Genomic DNA, 7,110 nt, shown 5'->3' with positions numbered 1-7,110 from the left:
ATGAAACAAAAATAAATCTATAATACAAAAAAATGTTATAAAAATTAAAGAAATAAATAAATAAAACAACATCGACAAACCCACTACATTCTCTTCCTGATACTTCGATCCTCGAACTCGAACACGTTGCCAGAACGAGATTTTCACTCTGCAGCGGAGTGTGCGATGATATGAAACTTCCTGGCAGATTAAAACTGTGTGCTCGACCGAGACTCGAACTCGGGACCTTTGCCTTTGCGGGCAAGTGCTCTACCAGCTGAGCTACCGAAGCACGTTGCTTGGGCGTGGCGGCGGGATGGCCAGGCTTCGGGTGTCGACCCCTACCCTACCCGTCGTCCTGCTCCTGCAGCGGTTAATTAGATTAAAAAAAACAAAAAAAAAGAAAAAAAGGTGGTAGAGCACTTGCTTGCGAAAGGCAAAGGTCCCGAGTTCGAGTCTCGGTCGGGCACACAGTTTTAATCTGCCAGGAAGTTTCCTATGATGACCTCTCTTACTCTATATGACGTTTTTATGGCGTTTCATGTCTCCATGAATCTATTCCCTCTTGTCACGAGACAACTACATGGAATTACTGTGAATGCAGTCGCTGATATTAAACATGGAATGTTGCAATGTGTGATGTTGGAAAATAACATCTCTGATGCTCTTAAAAAGTCAAGGTAGTGATTTCCTTCAATTTTAATCACAATACATTAACATCCAGAAGATTGATTTCTAGAAGTATTGTAGGCCAATCACACTGAAGACTTTTAAGGTGCGCATACGAATTCATAATGTTCTCAAGTGGCTTACATCTTTCATGTATTTTTGTTGGTGAAATCGTACCCTGCGTTTACTGATATGACTGATCGAGTTTAGTAGGTATGTGACATTACCCTTGTACTAATGTATACTCTTTGTACACGTTCTATAAACTGAGTATTTTGAATCATACGCTAAATTTTAATAAAGGTGGATTTATGGACCTTTCGGAATAGAAATTTTGGTAGTACTTGATTATTTCTTATAGACGTAGTAACACAGTCGAAGACAAAAAATAAATAAAAAGTTAAAAAAATATAACGACGCATCACGAAAGAGTTATTCAAATGGGACGGAAATCGGTAGGTGTGACGTGCATGTACAGACACGCACAAGATTACAACTTCAGAAAAACTGTATGATTCATTCAAGAGAAAGAGCTTCACAAATCGAGCGAGATAATAACACGTTCGGCCACTGGTTCTTATGCAAGCAGTTATTGGGCTTCACGTTGATTAATAGAATTCAAATGGCTCTAAGCACTATGGGACTTAACTTCTGAGGTCATCAGTCTCCTAGACTTAGAACTACGTAAACCTAACCAAAGGACATCACACACAGCCATGGCCGAGGCGGGATTCGAACCTGCGACCGTAGCAGCAGTCCGGTTCCGGACTGAAGCGCCTGGAACCACTCGGCTACAAAGGCCGGCGATTAATAGAATTGTTGGATGTGCTTCTGACTGATAATGTGCCAAATTCTGTGCAAATGGCACGTTAAATCGTCAAAATCTCGAAATGGTTGCAGGGCCCAACCCCTTAAGGCACCAACGTTCTCAGTTGGGGAAAGATCAGCGTCCTTTTTAGTGATGTAGTGTTTGGAAATACACGAAGACAAGTAGCATAAATTCTCGCCTTTTCTTACAGAAATGTCAGCCCAGTATGATTTTCCGTGAATGGCAACATAACGGGGCGTAGAATATCATCTACGTACCGCTGTGCTGTAAGGATACCGCAGATGGCAACCGAAGGGGTTCTACTATGAAGTGAAATGGGACCCCAGACCACCACTCCCGATTGCTGGGCCGTATGATGGGCGACGGTCAGGCTGTTATCCCACCACTGTACGGTCGTCTTCAGATAGGTCTTCGCTGGTCATTGATACTCGATCAGAAGTGGCAGTCATCACTGAAGAAAACTGACTCCAGTCACATTACGGGTCGAATCTCTCCCCAACTGAGTACGTTTGGAACGTTATGGGAAGGAACCTCCAGCCAGCTCGCAGAAAATTTGGCACGATGCCCCTCAGTTGGACATTAAAAAACTCTATCAATCAATGCACTGTATAAGGGCCAGACGTCGACGAACGTGTTATTGACTAGCTCAATTTGTGAATCTCTTTCTGTTGACTAAATCATGCAATTTTTCTCAAATTCTGATCATTTGTTTCTCTAGACATGTATGTTCATCTACCTGTTTCCTTCTCATTCGGATTATTTCCTCGTGATACGCCTCTTTTTATTTTATTGGTACTATAATTAGCCAGTCCGGGCCTTCTCCAAACCTTCTGAGCTTCGTGACAACATAAAACACTGTCACCATAGACGCGTTTGGCACTTCAACAGTCAAATACATACTGCAATCCTCCAAAGAAAAGAACTTCAGAGCTTCCCCCTACCACCCAACGCTCCCCTCCCCTCCCTCCACGCGACACCCCCCCCCCCCCCCTCCGAACCACCATCCCCTTGAGCAGTCGGTAGTGGTATTGCTGTGTTTGTAGACCTTTCACGCCATCCGATGAGCTCTGTTAGCTTCTCTTGTGAACATTGGGGGTTATCTCGGCGTATAACAACTTCCTTTTAGCCTCATGGTCCTACGATTAGCGTTATAACCGGAACTAACAGTCACGGCTGTAATGCAGAAGCAGCTTAGCGTGTGGGTCCCATTGCAGTTAAAATCGTTTTCTCTCCAGTTCGTTAATTTTCCTGAAGTTTCACTGCGTAATAGGAGGATGGTTACTTCATTTAATGGGCAATCGTCTGTGTGTAGTTACCATTCTCTCTACACTTAAATGAAAGGCGTCTACGCTTTCTGCGCGGAGAGCATAAATGTGTAAAAACATGAAACCGAAATAATAAGACACACGAAAATATATTTGGGAAAGTAATAACACGTCAGAAACTGATTAGCACACAGCGTGACACAAACACGATACGACCACATCGTGTACTTACCACAACAACCAGCAATAGGCCATCTGTCTATTCACCAGCTGTGAAGCCGTTTGCAAGTTTTTGTGAAACACCCCTAAAGTACGTCTATTTATCCCAAACGTTAGGAGACTGCAGCTACAAGACTGACCATCTACATAAATGAGTGCGAATAAAAGGAGCAGGCATTTGAGAAAGAAGGGTTCATGTTAGGAGGGATGACAAACAGGAGTGGCAGTTTATCATCAACTGCGATCAGTTTTTTGGCTGGATAAAGCTGTGAGTTAAGTTGATGAGCAAAACCCGAAAGGGAACAACATTAAAAATGAGAATGTTCAGAGATCTTTTGGCAAGAGGCAAGAAGAAAGACAAGTAATACAGATTAAGACTTAGGAAGAATTTATCCCAAGCAAAGACGAAAGTGATGAAAAGTAGTGGAACAGAAAATAACCACTAGCTCATCATCAGAATGAGGAATGACAAAGAAAGAAAAAAATGGTTCAAATGGCTCTGAGCACTATGGAACTCAACATCTGAGATCATCAGTCCCCTAGAACGTAGGGCTATTTAAACCTAACTAACCTAAGGACATCACACACATCAGTGCCCGAAGCAGGATTCGAACCTGCGACCGTAGCGCTTAGAACCGCTAGGCCACACCGGCCGGTGAGGAACGACACAGTGGTAGGATAAGTGAAAGAATTTTCCTACCTAGGAGGCGAACTTACGCAGGATGGTCAAAGCAACAGATATTTCACAAACAGAATTAGCGTAAGAAACACCGGTACGTAACTTCTACCGCAATTGGGATGGTTCGTTTGGAGCACAGAATACTAGGTACTATTAAGTCCATGAAATATTTTAAAAGACTGTTGAAGGTAAATGTTTAAACATAACATAAAAATGATGCAGTCATAAAAGAAACACTAAGTTTATTAACGCGGTGTAGGCGAGTTTATCTGAAAAGCGCCGACAGGGTCCCCCGTTATATTAGCTGAAAATAGCGGTGAACCGAGCAGTGAAAGCATTTTGTGCAGTAGAAATGCTCGCTTCCATTCAATAGTGAGCTTGCTGAGAGCTTCCCGTGGCAAGTTTCACAAGACAGCTCCAGGTTATCAGAACGTATTGAAGGGATGCATGAAATTCGAGTAAGATGGTTCTCGGTGCGACGCAAAATGTTCAAACCTGCTGGGGTTTCAGTAGTCAGTGGAGCATATGTGGAACATCATGTTGTCCGTTATCATGTAGGCTACCTATCGAGCCACTGCAGAAATCATCCCTCAGAGAACAGTGTGGGAAATCGTTCGCAAGCAATGAAGAGTAGAGCAGTATCAACGGCAGGTTCTGCAACACGTAAACCACGAAGACCAATCACGCAGTCTGCGTTTCTGCAATAATATGCAGATTCCTCTTGAAAATGATGACTTTCAAGTAAATTATTCTTCTGTCACGAAGCCACTTTTCATCTTTACGGAAGGGTCGGCCTACACAACGGCCTCACAGAGCAGAGAGAATTCACGCTCAACTGTCTAACATTTACGCGATTCCGAGAAGGTTAACATGTTCTGTGCTGTGTGCAACAAGACAATCTATGAACCCTTCTACTTCGCCGAGGGAACTGTCAGTGGTATCACCTGTCTCGACATGCTGCACTTGTGGCCCTTACAACGACCTGAAACTTAAAGCAGGAAATTCATTTTTCAGCAAGGTGGCACACCTCCACATTTCCACAGCTGTTGTCTGAATGGAACTTTGCCCCATCTCTGGATTGTACCTGTTGTGGTCACTGAACTGTCACAATTGGAGTGGACGCCAGGGTCGTCAGACTAGACCCCATGAGATATTTTCTTGTGGGGTTATGTCAATGAAATTGTTTATATCCCATCTCTACTACATAACCTCGAAGACTGGCGGCAACGGATTACAGCATCCGTTCCTACCGTAAATCCTGATAGGCTGGGTCGGGTACGGGCAGAACTGGATTACGGTACCGGTTAGATCTATGGCGTGCGACGAACAGTGAACTCATAGAACATTTATAAACAATGTGAAAAGAACTGAGAGTTAGTCTTTCACGTACTGTACCATTTGTAACGTTGTTTTTGGTCATTCATCTCTACCGTTTTTTTAATGTTTCCTGCACTTTATAATTGCTCCCTATTGAAATGAAACGGAAATCCAGAGATTTATAAATTGAAGGCGCATGAAATGTACTATCGTAGACTCGAAATAATTAAGTATACATTTTTATATCAAACGAAGAATTACTACAAAGAGTAGGTAAGAAAAGAATATCTCGAAGACGCTTACTAGATGAATGGATTGGTTAGTGAAGTGGTTCCCAACCTCTGGCTAATTATCTTCTGAGAGGTAAAATTATATTTTCTAAGATGTTAAGAACAGAAGCGCGTCGTTGTGTTGCGATCACAAAACAAAACTATTTTTGAAATATCATTACTATTATCATCATAGTATGATCTACAATACAGATTACGTCATCATCACAAGTCGTCGTGCTCATTTTTTTGCTTATGACACCATGAACCAAGCGTCTCCATCCCGCATGGTTACCAGCTTCTCATAGAGTCTGCTGAAGAAGTTGACTGGACATCTCCTTGATTTGATATGTTCACCTGCTCGCTGATCTCCCCCTCTGTCTCTTTCCTTCTACTCTTTCTTTAGATTTTTGAACTGGTAGGAGCGGGGAAGGACGTGGTAACTTGCTGAGCCGAAATTACATTACACATTACACAGAAATCCAGAATTCTCCATTAAAACCCAAAAACCTTGTTTTAACTATCCCAGAATGAATAACATGCTTTGTACTTCAAATTACAATTTTTGATGATATCAGGCTAAAAGAAATTACAATTTAACATTTTGATGGTGATCCACTTGAAACCAAGCTGTAACTACAAATTTTACACACTGAATATGACTCAGGAGAAGAGGCGGTGTCAAAACCCATTGAGTTTCAAAGATATTACATAAAAACTAGAAAATGACAGATCCACTTCATACACAAGCTAACCTTGATCTCAGAAACGTAACTGTGCTTACAGAATTCTTGCATGATCCGGTTAAAATATTTCCGCTTGATCAAGCTAATATGAAGTTGAAACTATAATACAAATTTTTAAATGTTATAAATGACGTTATACCAAAGTCGAATAGAGCGAACACATTAAAAACCCACAACAGTAATTACATAACTTCAATCAGTGAAAACTCTCAAATTTTAAAGCCTGGCTACACAATTACGAAATAACATTAAACACAGGGCCACAGCCTTTTGAAAATGATGTCTACCTGTAGAAGCTGATTTACTATATTACAAGGTACTCAGTTCAGTCAGATAGTTCAAATGCAGTAATGACAGCTTGGAACTAAATAGAAAATTACTCTAATATAGAAACTGAGGTACAAATTCACACAGTCAAATCGCTGTTGTACAGCATTTATTGTGATGGTCGATTTCAGCAAACTAACTTACCATTATCAGATGTGTAAAGCATAGATCAACTCTTCAAGCACAATGGGATCAGATGTAAAGGAGTGTAATGCATGTACCATAAACTTGGACCACACCAAGAATATACCTTCTCCACCACATTTCACTGTAACTTGAGCAAATGCATCTTGTATCGTATCATATCACAGAATGATATTTCATGAACATGGCCGCCGGCCGTTGTGGCCAAGCGGTTCTAGGCGCTTCGGTCAGGAACCGCGTGACCGCTACGGTCGCAGGTTCGAATCTTGCCTCGGGCATGGATGTGTATGGTGTCCGTATGTTAGTTAGGTTTAAGTAGTTCTAAGTTCTAGGGGACTGATGACCTCAGATGTTGAGTCCCATAGTGCTCAGAGCCATTGGAACCATTTTTTCATAAACATGAGAACAAAAGTATATTAGCAAATCAAGCATAAAATAACTATTTTACTGTGCCGTATTGCATAAAAAGCGCAGATGTTACAACCAAATGATAATAAACAGGTAAAAGCCCCACTGTGAAATAGCTGCTCCGTGCGATTTTTGAAACATCAGTCAGCAATGTGGCCTTTACTACGCATTAAACAATGCAGAACGTTTGGATCCAAATACCGGAAACATAAATTTCGTACCAAAAGCAACCCACGCATAAAACATAGGACAGGCACTT

General features: G+C 41.6%; 1 protein-coding gene across 1 annotated transcript in view; it reads left to right on the top strand.

The window, feature by feature from the left end:
- LOC126416871 (opioid-binding protein/cell adhesion molecule-like) overlaps nt 1-7,110 on the top strand; it is a gene marked incomplete at its 3' end in the record, with an annotated part of 952,882 nt that overhangs the window by 443,063 nt on the left and 502,709 nt on the right. The gene's annotated exons all lie outside the window — the stretch shown is intronic.

The sequence above is a fragment of the Schistocerca serialis genome, chromosome 8, assembly GCF_023864345.2.
Source record: "Schistocerca serialis cubense isolate TAMUIC-IGC-003099 chromosome 8, iqSchSeri2.2, whole genome shotgun sequence".
Lineage (NCBI taxonomy): Eukaryota > Metazoa > Arthropoda > Insecta > Orthoptera > Acrididae > Schistocerca > Schistocerca serialis.
This window is presented reverse-complemented; position numbering and strand designations above follow the sequence as displayed.